This window comes from Grammomys surdaster, unplaced genomic scaffold (assembly GCF_004785775.1).
Source record: "Grammomys surdaster isolate TR1022 unplaced genomic scaffold, NIH_TR_1.0 125793, whole genome shotgun sequence".
Taxonomy (NCBI): domain Eukaryota; kingdom Metazoa; phylum Chordata; class Mammalia; order Rodentia; family Muridae; genus Grammomys; species Grammomys surdaster.
This window is the reverse complement of record NW_021620624.1, coordinates 949,527-966,011: the sequence shown is the minus strand read 5'-3', so window position 1 is coordinate 966,011 and position 16,485 is coordinate 949,527. Positions and strand designations below refer to the sequence as shown.

The window sequence follows — 16,485 nt, the reverse complement described above, 5'->3', positions numbered from 1 at the left end:
CGAAGCTGGACGCCTGCTCATGTTCTAGTGATTCTGTTGCCATAGAGGAATTCATCTCTTGCATAGGACCCATACAGGGATATTACAACAGCGCTGGCTGATCGTCAGAGCTGGCGGGAAGAGCGTACTACTGAAGATACCAGACACTAGAATCGGGCTGGAGGCTTCCTCCTGCACTGGTCCTCACAGCGAGTGAACATGCTGAGGCTGCTGGGAAAAAACTGTCAGCAATAGTCCTACCTAGTTTTAGACCATGCATGCAACACTACCAATTAGAGGCAAGGTGTGCCCATTCATGCAATAGCTACAGGGCTACTTGGGGATAACCAGAAGCTCTCTGGTGGGATCTGAGGCTCGCTCTGCAGGAGCAAATAATTGTCTGCTACTGGGAACCCAGTCGGAAGCCCATAGCTGAGGATACTGGAGGTCCTAGTGGGCCTATCTATGTCCATTATTACTAACTGGACATGATATGTCCATCAGATTACCTCTTGGTAACTCTGTTTATACCTTTCTAGTTCTAGTGGATTGCTGCTGCTGTCAGTTTTAGTGAGAAAATCTGCCCTCTGCAGTTGGAAGCAGAAACTACAAAGACTCATCTCTGATCAGATGAGTGATAGTCAAGTACTCAGCCAGAGTGGGGATGGGGATGGCAGGAGATCACACATGTACACCAGCACTCCGGAAACACTGTAGAAGAAAGGGCTGGCCGGGCAGTGGTGGCACACGCCTTTAATCCCAGCACTTGAGAGGCAGAGGCCAGCCTGGTCTACAGAGTGAGTGCCAGAACAGCCAGCCAGGGCTACACAGAGAAACCCTGTTTAAAAAAAAAAAAAAGAAAAAGAAAGAGAGAAAGAGAGAGAGAGAGAGAGAGAGAGAGAGAGAGAGAGAGAGAGAGAGAGAGAGAGAAAGGGCTGGAAGTGTGAGAGCAGGACGGATTGGTGTGGAACACTGACTTCTGAGAGGGGGCTCCATTGCACTCTTAAATGCACAGCAGCTACGACCACCTGAACGAAACCTGCACAAGAGCTCAGAGACTGCACGCCCCACCTGGGGGATTTATATTGTTCTTGGTGAGGGGGAATTCCTTCAGTGGAACAGTGTGTGGAGTGGATGGAGTCTATGTGTACCGTGAACACGAGCACAACCATGCCTCAAACCCATGGGCACTTGCAAAGCCTTCCTGTGGCCCAGTTCAAGTGTTCATAACTGATTGACCAGTGTGTGCAAGAACTAGAAAGCTCAGCTCCTCGCTCCTGGATGACCTGAGGCTGGCCCCCTACATACATAATAGCATATGTTGAGTTTCTGGGTTGCACAGTAAAAGACACCACAGCCCACCTGATCCCAACTTTTCTGTATACGTGTCTGTCATGTCGTCATTTCCTTATCCCCCTAGTCAGGTTTCCAGAACCAAGCCATGCAAGACATAGTGGTACAGCCACTGGTCAGGTGCCTAGGGTCTCTAAACAACTCTAATGAAACACACTGGGTTATTAAAACACACACACACACACACACACACACACACACACACACACACACACACACAGAGGCACTAGCTGGGAAGAAAAAGGGTAAGAATAGGAATAGTGGGGGTTGAAGAGATGGCTCAGAGGTTAAGTGCACTGACTGCTCTTCCAGAGGTCCTGAGTTCAATTCCCAGCAACTACATGGTGTCTCACAACCATCTGTAATGGGATCCATATGCCCTCTTTTGGGATATCTGAAGACAGCTACAGTGTACTCATATACATAAAGTAAATAAACATTTTTAAAAAGTAAGATCTAGCCGGGCAGTGGTGGCGCACGCCTTTAATCCCAGCACTTGGGAGGCAGAGGCAGGTGGATTTCTGAGTTCGAGGGCAGCCTGGTCTACAGAGTGAGCTCCAGGACAGCCAGGACTACACAGAGAAACCCTATCTTGAAAAACAAAACAAAACAAAAAAAAGAGAATGTCTTAAACAAAGCAAATGTAACATTTTATTTGTGTAACAAAAGACATTTTTAAAAGGTATGACTTGGTACCCAACCTCATAAAACCCAGAGGAAGAGGGCCTCCCAGGAGCTTTAACTCAGGCAGTATCTCAGGTAAAATTGAATCACCCATGATGTCTGCTGTTAGAAGTTCTAATTCAGATGCTGGCCTTCGAACCTATACTACTCAGACTTTTGAAGGGCCACTGACAAAAGCATCAAACAGCTAGAGATTGACATCACTAATCTGAAGAAATCCCTGTCTGAAGAGACCTCCAAAAATTGCAAAGGACTTCCATTGGACTTGATTTACTCTTTTACAATAGAAAAGACTGTGTACAGCTCTTGACTGTGTAAAGCCCTTAAAGAAGATGGTTGCCTTTACATAGACAAGACAAGGAGGGTTAAAGAGAGCATGAAAAAGGTCAGAGAAGGCCCTGAGAAAAGACAGAGAGAGAAAGAGAAAGATGGGTGCTGGTACAAGAATTGGCTTTCAACCTCTCTATGGTTGTCAACCCTACTTCCTCCCATCTTGGGACCATTAATTGGGTTATTGGCTCAGCAGGTGCAGGCACCCTGGGCCTTAAATAGGCTGACTAACTTTTTGAAACAACAGATAATTTGGTAGCAAAACCTATTCAGATACATTATCATAAGTTAGCTATGGAGGACCACGAAACTCAAGATGAGGTTGTTGCTCTATCCAGGGTGTTCCCAAAACCCATCTCCACCCAACCTAAAAGAGGGGACTTTTCCCCCTAGACCAAGCAGAGAGGGGCCATCCAGAACCCCCTCTGACTGGTGATCTGATCTGAATTCTTGCTTAGGCTATGAGGCTAAGCACTGCAAGGGAATATAAATAAAAGTTAAAAATATCTCTCTTGGTTCCCTGAGGGACAAGCCTGAGTGCATAGGGGTTGATGTCAAAAGTATCCCCTCTCCAGGAAAAAGACATTGGGATGGGTATGGCCCTCATGCCTCACTGGACAACGACAGGGGGACCAGAGCCTTTACAAGGTCCCCTTCAATTACTGGAGGTCAGGCCTCTATCCCAGCCTTTGCAAGATTAGAATCGCCACAGCCCTTCTATACTTAGAGAAGGGAGGAGATGTCAGGGGTAGCCCTGCTTATACATTGAAGGCCTAAAATCAGCCATAGGCCTAAAATCAACAATAGACCTGTCATACATGTATACTAACACCAAGTCTTGGGTCTCTGTGGAAAAACATTGAAACAGATGGCTATAAGCTATTGTAAACAGGCAGCTTTCGTGGAAATTTATCAGCCTGAAGAGTCATAGACCTTGTAAATAGGTAGCCTTGGCAGATAATACCAACTTAGACAAGGACAAGTGAATCATTGGCAGAGTCATAGTGACCTGTCCCCTGAACCTTCACCCAGCAGATATCCAGTTCTGAAAGATATCTGCATTCCCCCTAAACACCCATGCGCCAGTGTCATCCCCTTCCCCATATCCTGCCTTTCTGTGTTTATAACCCCTATGTGAATAAGTAAAAATTACAATTTGAAAATAAATAAATAAATAAATAAATAAATAAATAGATAAAAGGTATGATTTACTTAAAATACATAATTCTGAAGAGAGAGACGAGAATGTGAGGCACTGGGGACACACCCAGGGCCTCTGAACAATCTCTCTCTCTCCCTCCCCCTTCATTTTGAAGGCATATTCTATAATAAAAAAGCAAAACAGGGTCTAGAGAGATGGCTAAGGGCTGCCTGCTTTTCCAGATGACAAGTTTGGTTCCCACCACCTACAAGGCACCTAAGAATCATCAGTAACTCCAGTTCTCAGGGATCCAGTGCCCTCTTCTGACCTCCTCAGATACTGCACACAGTGGTACATAGATATAAAAGCAGGTTAAGGCACACACATAAAAGTAAAAACATATTTTTTAGAGTTAAAAAGCAAAACAAATGAACTCTGGAATACTGCCAATTTTGAGATGCCTTCATGAACATCAAACAACTTTATATAACAAACCAGAAGAACAGGAGAATTATCACATTCTGGTATATAATAAAAGAATGGCTTGTGTCCTTCACCATAGAACCCTAATATATCACAATAAACAGCAGACGGGCAAGAGAGATAAGCCCTGTGCCAAACCCTTTACAGCTACTAGCCCTCACAAAGCCCACGGCAAAAGCCAAAACTTCAGAGGTCAACTTTCAATCCAGCTGGAGAAGCCCTCTTACCTCAATTCCTTTTTTTAAAGGCCCTTACTTCCTTTTCCTTTTTTGGGAGGGTGTTTTACTTTATTTCCTTAGAATGCTCGTCAAGGCCTCTGGCAAGCTAGAGACCAGACCTTCCTTTCCCTCACCTACATTTTCAAAGGCAAGGCCTTGGCTTTGAAGACTGTTGCAGTAGTAACAGCTGGATTTCAGGAGAGACACATCCTGGCCACAGCACCTACCTTGTTGTTTGCTGGTAAACGCTCTTCACAGAGTGTGGAGAGAGCTCTAAACTTTTCTGTTCAAGAGCAAGATGCACGTTCAACAAACATTTGTGCTTGTTATACACCAGGTCACAAAAAACAACTGTGGCTTACAGTTTAAGTGCTAGACAGAGAGACCTGTCAATTGGTTATTCTGTGGGAAGCGTGCAAAGAAAACAGGGAAAACCAGGAACACAATGGCAGATCTGGACTCTGAAAGACATATTTGTGTCTGACAGAAAAAGAAAAGTGAATTTTAGTACGGGAAAGCATATTCAACAACACACACACACACACACACACACGTATTTCGTTTGGAAGAAAGTAATCATATACTTGCAAGTGCAGATCTTGTCTGAGCTGATGGACAAACAGTCATAAATTAAGCCATGAAAGCCTTTCTGGGTTGGGTGGGTCTGCCATCAGCGCTGTAGTTTATATTTTATCCTGTATATATGTTATAAAGCACACAGAAAGTGACACGCAGCTAGTTATCCATATCCAAGGCTTCTGTGTCTCGGGAGTCAGCCAATGTAGACTGAAAATGAAATCCAACACTATATAGTGTTTTGATAGCTGCAGACTATACTCTACTGGCTTTGTAATATTAGACTAGAGATGAAAAATTGCTATTGTCTGGTGACATGGTGGTCATTGTAAGGCTACACTTCAGATACTGAGTATGTGTAGCAATGGACTGAGATCCTGCAGAACTCCCAACAACTGGCGTCCGTATAAGTAAATAAAATGCATGTGACTCATGCTGTCTCATCTGTACTAACACTAAACAATGCTTGGAAGCAATGTGGGAGGGAACAAGGTTGAAAGGGTGGGCACTGTCAGGAAAGGAGACGACAGCTTGGAGCTGCAGCATGTCAAAGGAATCTGAAGTGCTTATCCGTTCACAATGCCATACCTCAGAGTGAAACTCTTCAGGGAAGATTAGGGAAACTCTCAGGGAAGACAGAAGGTCGATGTGTCCAGGGAGCAAGCATCACAGGTTCATTCTTACTGTTAAATCCACAGTAACTACATCCCTCTAGGACTACGGAAAACATTGTTTAATGTGGAGAGAAAGAACTGAGAGAACGATATCATAAACGTAAGAAATCCCAAGTCATAAGTCCTCAGACTCCGAAGGCACTCATCCTATATTTTGGCATCTAAAGACAAAAGCTAAATTAAAACTACAACTATAGAAAATACTAGTGTGCCGGGCGGTGGTGGCGCACGCCTTTAATCCCAGCACTCGGGAGGCAGAGGCAGGCGGATTTCTGAGTTCGAGGCCAGCCTGGTCTACAGAGTGAGTTCCAGGACAGCCCGGGCTATACAGAGAAACCCTGTCTCGAAAAACCAAAAAAAAAAAAAAAAAAATACTAGTGTGATATCGTGTCGCCATCTAACTAAATTACTAAAAATTAAAACTTACTACTGAAGTAAACACCAGAGAGGTTTCACAAATGACAGGAGCAGCTACAAAGCCTAGTCACAAATCCCACACCTCCAGAGTAGAAAACACAGAAGGAAAATGTCCACTTCTTAAGAGGATTAGAAAATGCTAGAGTTCCATTGTCACCTGGGAGATGGACCAGAAGGACCCAACTCTCCCTCAGGTTGTCTGGAGATTAAGCACTGTTCAAAGCTTGATATAACTTTCATGTTAGTTCTCCACTGTAAGCCCAGCACTCTTTGCTGCAACTGCTGAGGATGGGCCATTCAGCCATTTGATTGGCAGGTGACTTGTGCAAAGGTCAGTCAATCAGTCAATTCTTCAGCGATCAAATGGAAAGGAACCATAATGTACTGCCGCTTTGAAAGCGTCACAGTAGCTCTGAAGAATCTACTTCAGCTGGAGGAAACACTGAACTCCTCCCTGTTGCTGAAGCCATGGATTCTGCTCCAGGAGGCCTTGCCTCAGTTATGGCTGCTCCGTTGAACCTGTACTTGTTTCAGTACACTTTACTTACACCATGCCAAGCCTTGGAGAACTCTAGGTGTCTCTGCCCATCCTGTAGCTATTCTCACTTAGGATGGGAGAGGGACACCACCTGAATGGCCCGACAAAAAACCTGTGCCAGTGGTGTTCTGCACATGACTGATAAAAAGAGAAGTTGTGCACCAACATCCCACGTTCCCCAACCTCTGATTTCAAGACCCTGTGTCCAAAGATTTTGACAATTTGGCTATGAGGAACTCTGTACAGATCTCTGGATTCGTCTTGTTTGGAGCATGTGTTACTCATGGTTCTCTAGAATAACAAGTTATAGAATGAAATACACATATATATTTTATATAATATAGAAATATATTTTATATATAATACATACAATATAAATATATAGTATTATATATACTATTCTATAAAATAGAATATTCTATTCTATATTCTATATAAAATATAGAATAGAATATAGAATATATATACATATATATATACACACACACACACACATGCACTCACACACATATATAATTTGTGGTTCACAGACTACAGCCCAACTAGTCCAACAATGACTGCCTATGAAAAGAAGGTCCAAGAATCCAGTAGTTACTCAGTTCACATGGATGGATGTCTCAGCTAGTCTTCAGTACATGCTGGAATCCCAAAGTAGGATCTAATGGCAGTGAAGGAATAGACTTGCTAGCAAGGGCAAGATCAAGAGGCAAAGAGTGAGCTTCCTTCTCCCATGTCCTCTATACAGGCTGACAGCAGAAGGAGTGGCCCAGAGTAGAGGTGAGTCTTCCTACCTCAAAAGGTCTGGTTTAAAGGTGTGTCTGCACTCCTCAAATATCTGGATTAGAAGTGGATCTTCCAGCTTCAAATGATTCAATAAAGCAAAAGTTCCTCAGCCTTTTGGGTTTTAGTTTATTCGAAGTGTGATCAAATGACTACTAAAACAGCCATCAGAAAACACAGTGAGTTTTTCTGTTCAGGAAGCTGAAGGTCTTACTCCCATGAGTATTCTCTCTGCCTGGTTCCCCTTTCTGAGTTCACATTATGGATGCAGTGTCTTTAGGTGTCACATAGTATCTTTAGGTGTCACACAATGTCTTTATATGTCACCATGTCTTCAGGTGTCATACAGTGTCTTTAAATGTCACACAATGTCCTCAGGTGTCACACAGTGTCTTTAGATGCCATACAGTATCTTCAGATGTCACACTGTTTCTTTAGGTGTCACACAGTGTCTTTAGATGTCATGTAGTGTCTTTAGGTATTAGACAGTGTCTTTAGATGTTTCACAGTGTCTTTGGATGTTACATAATATCTTTAGGTGTCACACAGTGTCTTTAGATGCCATATAGTGTCTTCAGATGTCACACAGTGTCTGTAGTCACACAGTGTCTTTAGATCTTACATAGTATCTTTAGGTGTCAGTCGGTGCCTTTAGGTGTCACAGTATCTTTAGGTGTCACACAGTGTCTTTAGGCTCTTCTCTTTTCCTCATTATTTTCTTTCTGTTCTCAGAATCAATCATTTCTATGATCTTATCTTGAATATGTTGACTTTTTTTCTTCTGATTACTCAAAGCTCCTGCTGAAGACCTCTGGGGATTTTTAGTTTTGGTTTTCGTGTGGTATCGGTGTCCAACCCAGGGGCCCCACCCATGCAGACACTAGGCATGTTTCCTACCACTGGGCTGAACTGTCAGCCTCTTAAGTTTTTAAACTCTTCAGATCCTCAAGCTCTTAGTTCCTATTTTATAATTATTTCCACCTCTTTGTTGATATTCTGTGATTTTTGCCAATTGTTATTCTTTGCCCTGGCTTCCTTGGCTCTCGAAGCAGGGTTAAGACAGGCAAGGTGACATTTCTAGCTGCCGAGTAGTGGCACATACCTTTAAGCCCAGCACTCAGGAGGCAGAGGAGGTTGCATCTCTGAGTTTGAGGCTAGTCTGGTCCAGAGAGCCAAGATCCAAAGCAGCAAGGAATACACAGAGAAACCCTGGCTCAAAAAAACAAAAATCAAAACCCAAAATAAAACAAAAGGACATTTCTAGCTAATAAATCTCTTGTCTAGCTTCCAGGGAGACCTTTGGGACCTCATTTGAACTTAATTAGTATTTTTAGATGTCACACAGTGTCTTCAGATGACATACAGGGTCTTCAAAAATCCTGTCTCTATATACAGCCATGTTCTGAGAACACCAGCTGGTACATCTTCAACAAAAGGATTAAGGGAAGGGGGCAGCGTAATTCATTCAGTTCAAAATGTGAGTTGTAGTCAAGAAAATAATCATGAAAGCAACAAAATGAAGAACAGGTGCCTTAACATACATGTATGTATGTATGTATGTATGTATGTATGTATGTATGTAAATGATTGGCATACATTTACAATGTCAATACTGTGGTATCCTCTTATTGCCAATGTCACTTTCCACGGGTTCAAACACCCAGGGATCACAAGGGTGGTGATAAGGTGAGAGACCAGATCTTTTGAGTTCAGACTCCATCTTAGAGAATCTGACCTAAGGTTGAACTTGAGTTAACTAACAGGCAGGTACCTAGCACCTGTTTCCAGGTTATGCCCCACAGATCTGCACCCCCAGGTTACAAGCCCACCCCTGACACTTCCTAACAACCACCAATCAAGAAAAAAACAAACAAACAAACAAAAAAACCCAAAAAACTCAGAAGTTAAGTTTATGGTTTGGCTCCCAGCCACCAGCCAACTATGTTAAAGGTCATAATGACCCCTCAATCAGATGTGTGCGGGGCTAGATACCTCCTTCTTGCCTCTATTAATGCTTGCTTGAAACTAAGCTTAAGGCTTCTGTTCTCCTGTATGAGAGGCGGTGGTGTGGCCCAAGCTCGAGTTTGAATAAAGATACTCTAATGCAATTGCATCGGACTTGGCTCCTTGGTGGTCTTTTGGGTTCAGGAATGTTTTCTGGCACAACAAAGGTATTTCGAGAAAGAGAATAAGACACCACCTTCACACAGAGCATATTCTTCACCTCTCATCAGAGTATATTGTTATATAACTATAACCTTTTGTCACGCCTACTTTATAAATTAAGCCTTGTCATAGGTATGCATGTATAGAAAACAGCATAGACATATCCAGAGCTTGGTATCATCTGTGGTTTCAGTCATCCATGGGAGGTCTTGAAATATATCCACCATAGATAAGAAAAGGGCTGCTACTCTGAGCCTACTTAACAACTTTAGATGTCACACAGTGTCTTCAGATGACACACAGGGTCTTCAAAAACCCTTAAAAGGTAGATCATGTAAGTATTAAACAAGACAAGATCATGTAAGTATTAAACAAGACAAGATCATGTAAGTATTAAACAAGACAAGATCATGTAAGTATTAAACAAGACAAGATCATGTAAGTATTAAACAAGACAAGCTAAAATGTAAATATAAAATGGAGGACTGGAACAATGGTCAGTCAAGTGCTGGGCACTTAAGCATGAGGATCTGAGTTCAATTCCCCAGAACCGATGAAAAAAAGCCCATGGTAGTTTGTGCTTTTAATCTTCATGCTGCTGAGGTAGAAACAGACACATCTCAGCCAGCTTAGCCCGCTGGCAGGTTCCAGGGCAGTAAGAGACTTTGTGTTTTTTTTAAACAAAGCCAAGCTGGACAGAACCTGAGGAATGTCATTCAAGGTGGACCTCAGGCTTCTACATGTATGTACACAACTGTACACAAATAAATATGCATACACATGCATGCACATTTATACATAGACAACTGGAAATTATCTCACATGCCAATTTTGGCATAGCAAATACAAATAAATAGAAGACTGAGAAATAGAGACATACAACTATCAGGGCCACTGCAAAATTAGCCTTCTCTTTCTGGCAAGCAATCAAATGTTACAGAAAATATTGAGTATTTTTATCATCTGTCTTTATAATTCAACAGAAGATAAAAAATTAAAACGTCTATGTTACGAGGCGGGCTTCACTGTGTCGTCCATGCTGGGGTTCAAGCAACCGTCCTTTCTCAGCCCACCTCAATAGTCGAGGACAGGTGTACCCCACCTCACCTGGAGCCAGAGCATTATTGTATTACTGAAATATTAGAAACAATCCAAATCTCTAGCAATGAGAACGAACAGTCTAGACATATAAAGAACTGTTTAAAAATAGATCACCTAGGGCTGGGTGTGGTAGCACATGCCTCTAATCTCAGCACTCAGGTGGCAGAGGTAGGCAAATCAGGTAGGCAGAGTTCGAGGCCAGCCTGGTCTACACAGAGTTCCAGGACAGCTAGGTCTACACAAAGAAACCCTGTCTTTAAAAAACTCAAACAAGAGATCTTCTGCAGCCAGGATAACAGGAAATATAGGGATAAAAAATGGAGCAAAGACTGAAGGAAAGGCTATCCAGAGACCACTCCACCTTGGGATCCATCCCATCTGCAGATGCCAACCCCCCTGCCCCCCAGACCCCCTCAACACTGTTGCTGATGCCAAGATGTGCTTGCAGGAGCCTAGTATGGCTGTCCTCTGAGAGCCTCTGCCAGCACCTGACAAATACAGATGGCAGATACTCACAGCAAACCATTGGACTGAGCCCAAGGACCCCAATGGAAGAGTTAAGGAAAGACCGAAGGGGCTGAAGGGGCTAGGAAAAAAGAATTGATCAGCCTGGGCTCATATCAAAAAAAAAAAAAAAAAGGAAGGAAGAAAGAAAAAGGTAAATTAATAATATGTTCTTTCTTCCCTAGAGGAGTTTTTTTGGTTGTTTTTTTGTTTTGTTTGTTTGGTTCGTTTTGTTTTTTGGTTATAGTTTTTAGACCTATGTAGTTTTATGTATATGAGTGTTCTGTGTACAGGTATGTCTGTGCACAACACACATGCAGAGGTGAGGAAGCCAAAAGAGGGTGACAAAGCCTCTGGAAATGGAGTTGCAGCCAACTGTTAAGTGCCACATGGGTACAGGAACTGGACCTGTACTGGCAAGAGCAACAAGTGCTCCTACAGCTTCTGAGGCCAGCCCCGTGTAGAGTTATGTTTTACAGTCATTTCTAAGTGGATTGTTGAGAACAAATATGAATATTTAAAACAGAAAACTATTTTCTCCCTTCTGGGATAATTTTCTTCTGTCTTGGAAGCAGCTTTTGAGCAATTATTATTATTGCATGCCATCAGACTGCAGACTGGCTCACCAAAAGTCACAGGACACAACAAGAGTGTTGTTGCCAACACTGGATTACATCTGTCCTTGAAAAGATGTCCAGACATTATCTCTCAGAACTATCTATTTACTAATCTAATCGGCCCTGGGGCTTATATTAGACACAAACCAAGAAGCCAAGACATAAGATTAATGAAGGAGGAATTTGTTCCTTTTTCTTGGTGGCCTGAGATAAACAAAAGTATGATTGGTTAGCGAAAAAAAAGTTTTTTTAAAATTTTTTTCTTAAAGGGAGGAATAACTCACTGACTAATGAAAAACAAAGTTCAGAATGCTAACTCACAGCAAGGGACTTTCAAGAAATGCATTGTTTTTCAGTTGGGATCCTTTACTATTAGGAGAGACTGGTGGAAAGAGGGGAGTCCAGACACTGAGAAGTTAAAACGAGCACAAGAGTTTCAATTTGAGAGAAACTTCCCCTCTGAAAAGCCAAAGGAAGCCTCATGTCTTTACTACACAGTCACACTGTTAACCTATTTAAACAGATCTACACAATTCCATAATAAAACAGTTAAAAAGAGAGGCCAGATACCAAATGTGAGGTCCAACAAGCCTGCTCTGCCTGCCTCTAGGGGATTACATCACCACTGAGTTCCTCAGGGACACTTGACATGGAATTTTTTCAAGCTAAAAAAAAAAAAAAAAAAAGAGGGGGGGATTTTTTGTTTGTTTGTTTTTGTTTGATGTTGTCCAAGGAGAAATTAAAAATTGTCTCTTGATTTCAACAGTCTTGATAATCCTTGGCTTCCTTCCCAGGCCTGTGAGACACTCCAGCAACATCCTGTCTTACTTAGCAAGTTTCGATTTCTCCTAAAACGCTTTCTATCCATAAATGTGGTCTCTGTGGGATTTTTCTCTTTTCTTTTTCTCCAGTCTATACCACACTTCCTCTGCAAGCTAGCGTGAAACTTGCCAAAAATGGAGTCTGGAAAGCAAATGTCTTACAATGCCTGAACCCAAATTGCCTAAGGACCCTGGTTGATCTGAGAAGCCTTTTACCCTGGAAAGATATTTCCACTGTTATGGTAGGAAGGAGCCGTTGCAGGTGGTAGGGAGCCTAAGATCCGTGGTTCAGGGGTTCAGGGCCTCCAGGGCTCTGGGGTTCAGGGGCTCAGGACATCCTGGGTTAACGGGCTCAGTCCCTGGAGCGTCTGGCCAACCTCAACATCAGCTCCTACCCAATGGACCTTCCTCTGGGTCATCTCAGCCGCCCTCAAGGGATATTCCTGAGCCCTGTGGCTTCCACACCATGAGCTAGGCTTCTGGAAGCATTGCTGCCTCCCACCCTCGCCAAACCTCCCATGAAAGCCGCATATGGGGCTCCAGGGATCCCCAGGGTCACTGAGTCTCCACTCTACTTCCTAGGGAAAATGGCTTCCTCAGGCCAGGAGGCAGAGGAACAGTGGGGACAGAAAGGCGAGCCCCAGGACACATATTACCTTTCCTCCATAAAGTGCCTCTTTTCTTCAGCAGATCAGTGCAGGCAGCCCCGGCAGCTACACACGGAGAGTGAGCGTTGAGCTCCGGGTGGAGGAAAGTTCTGGAAGCAAACTGGCTGGGCATGCGCACTATGCATAGCCCAACTAGAAGAGGTCACAGAATCAATGGCTCAAGATTTCAATCCTTGGCTGATGCCAGATCTGCCCAGCTGGGATCTGGTCCCTGTTTGTCACTTGCGAACATTTATACTTAGTATTTACTGCACCAGGCTTCAAGAACATTCTTCCAGGATAGGTGCTGGGTTATCACCATGTTCAAACATGGGTCTTTACAAACCCTCCTCTAGTAGAGAGTATAGAGTATCCCAGACAAGCTAACACTGTTTACTGTATCCGATCTATGAGGATGTGCCTTGAGGTGTCGTGAACACATACATGCAGCAGAGAGGACCAACTGCTTGTGGAGCTGGGGGAAGGCTGTCCTAAAGCGGGGGTGCTGACTAGGGTAAAATTACCATGCTGCAGCATAAGCATGCATAGTAGTCACACTACAGACACGAAAGAGACACAAGCAGTGAATCAGAAAATGAGAAGAAAGAATGATGCAAGAGGCTGAGAAAGTAAATCCGACAGCCTTCTAAGAAGTCTCCATCAGCTCTGTTGGATAGAAGAGCCACTGACTGGCTCGGTGTTACTTGCTTCTAGGCGTATGTGCTTTTTAGCTATACGTCGACAATTTCATACATGCGCATACTGAATTTTAGGCAAGTTCCACTATCCATTACCCTCTCTCATCCCTCACTCCTGCTGGAACCTTTCTTCTTCCCAGAAATCCCCCTCCTACTCCGAACTCTTGTTTTCTTTTTTGACTCATAAACATTAATTAAGGGTGGAGCATCTTGAGCCCCTCCCCTAGGTATGATGAAACGATGACCGATGCTCTGCGCGTCCTGAGCAGGTAAACAGTTGCAGTGCAATGGGCCCTCCAGTCCAGAAAACTATCTCAGTACTCCTCCCCAAGTTCTGTCTCCTTCTAATGCCTCCTCTGGGATGTTCCCTGAACCGTGGGGGCAGAGGTGACATAAGTGTACTGTTGAGAATCAGAGCACTCTGCAGTCAGTAATTCTCCACCTTTTGGCTAATTACAAGTCTCTGTTTGACCGCTACCCACTGGTAGTAAGTATATTCTTGCTGTTAATCTTTAACAGCCACTTGTGAAACTGGGAGTTATCTTGAGTGAGAGATCCAGGGTTGGCAAAACTGGTACCTAACCCAGGTCCAGCCTAGCCTTGGTCACAGTCATCACCAGGGCTAAACTGATGAATAAGCTTATCAAAAGTCACTTGTCTTGTTTTTCAAAATGATTTTTTGTAATACTTTACTTATGTGTTATTAATCTATATAGGAACTATTTAAAGCTTGTACTATGTAACATAAAAGATGAATATAAGGTATCCCCTTATTCTAAAGCTTGCATTCCTTAGGGATAGGGGAAGATTATTGCTCCCAGGACAGGTATCAGTCTGGGAAAGCTAAACAACAACAACAACCAAACCTCTTAGACATTAGCGGAGCACAGGATGCAGATCTACAATCTCAATTCTCACAAGGCTGAGGCAGGACAATGGCCTGTTCAAAGTCAACCTGCTATACAGAGTGAGACCTTGACCTCATCTTTTTAAAAAAAATTGTATTACAATGATTAATGCCCAATTAAGATTTAACTTCACCTTATAAAGTCTATGTCTTAGAATATATTACAATAATATATAGTATATATTATATCCATTACAGTAATATATTATGTATATTTCCATTTCTCTCTTTAGGGAGAAATATACTTTTGATTTTGGTTTATTTATTTTAAACTTTAATTAGGTTCCATATGATTTTCCATAGGGAAAGGGAGTACATAATGGAAAAAGTTGGTAAAGATTGTTTAGATGTCTTTTACTTTGATTTGGGAAATATTTTTAGTTTTTCTTTTACCAAGAGTAAGGTACACCCTGGGTTGTTGCATTGCCTGCTACCTGAAGACTCTTAAAAACTGCCTACAATTCAGTCAAACCAGCTGTTCTAGGGAGAGGTGGGATGAAGAGGGAAGAAAGCTACTGGCAGAACAGAGAGAAGAAAAAAAGTAATTTACATGATAGTTGTTCATTTTGTCCAGATACATTTAAAAGGAAGGTATGTGAGCTGTTTCACTGAAACTCTGGTCCAGCCATCTCTAGAGGAGGTAAAGAAAGAGTAGAAAGTCTTTGTGGAGACGGTGAAAGTCTAGACAAGTGTAGTCAATTACAGAACAATATAATCTCCTAGCTATTAACTTTCCCTTCTACTAATGAGTGCACTCAATGATTTTGTGAAATAAAGCCAAAGAATTCTAAGTTTTTTCCAGTCCTACCTAAATTAACGATCGTGTGAAGTAGAGCAAAATAACAATAATAATAATAATAGTAATACCCTGTTTTATTTAATACTTTTTGCCAGTCTCATCCAGCATTGGTCAGCCCCGTTGCAATACTTTCATTTTGTCCTAAAGCACTATTGTTTGTGACAATATCAAAAGACTATATATAGCACCAACACATATATGTACTTTTGCTTTTATTTGTTTCCCTTTCTCAGATCCTGTTTTGAAAGGGTAATTGTTGGCTTTGTTCCTTTGTCCTGTTGTTTTATGTCTATGTTTCTTTCCTCCAGCTTGCATCCTGTCCCAGAAAGCAATATTCTCTGAGGAAGCTTGATATTATTTCTCTTGCTGTCATACTAACTCTTGTTTTAGCTTCAATGGCTTCAAGAATTTCGAACAACCAGAGTGTTTTTAACAGCTACTCTATCTTTGAAATTCTTTGCTGTTGAATGCCATTTACTATCTGTGCCTCCTTAAACTCCTCAGAAAAGGCTCATGAATGTGTGCTTTCTCACTTCGCCATCATACCATGAGTGTCACAAATATCTGGTGAAACATCTGGAAAAGGCAGCCAGGAACAGAACAGCTGTGGACTACACAACTAATCTAACGATTATAGTGATAGGAAGTTGCAGCAGCAGTGAAGCAAGATGGATTTACCCTCAACAAATGAAGAAGCTTTGACTTGTCTGGAAAGACAGTATGAGGAAATGTTAGCATCGCCCTACAGTGTAGAGAGGATCACAACCCACGTGGGAAGCGCATCTCCAACCTGCATTGCATGACATTACTATACTCGTTGTATAATCTATTCTGCATCCAGGTAGCAACTCAGCCTGGGCTAAAAGAGGGTACTGGTGGTTTCGCATCCCTTACTATAAACTGCCCGTTTATGTGAAATGGAAGTAGAACATGCAGAAATTCCCTGGGATCCGAGAGTAGGGTTTTCCCCAGGACAATCAAGTTTGTGGTTAATTTAGTTCTTCTAGGTCAGCTGAGGAGATCAGCCAATCAGAGACAGGAAGGAAAAGGGA

At 42.5% G+C, this 16,485-nt stretch overlaps 1 protein-coding gene across 2 annotated transcripts in view; it reads right to left on the bottom strand.

Moving 5' to 3' along the window:
- The window catches only part of Art3 (ADP-ribosyltransferase 3), an 83,523-nt gene extending 70,397 nt beyond the window's left edge, over window positions 1-13,126 (bottom strand). For both annotated transcript variants that reach the window (XM_028789151.1, XM_028789155.1), the window contains exon 1: window positions 13,039-13,126. The gene's annotated coding sequence lies outside the window, so the exon portion shown is untranslated. The remainder of the gene's footprint in view (window positions 1-13,038) is intronic.
- Between the last annotated feature and the right edge of the window lie 3,359 nt (window positions 13,127-16,485).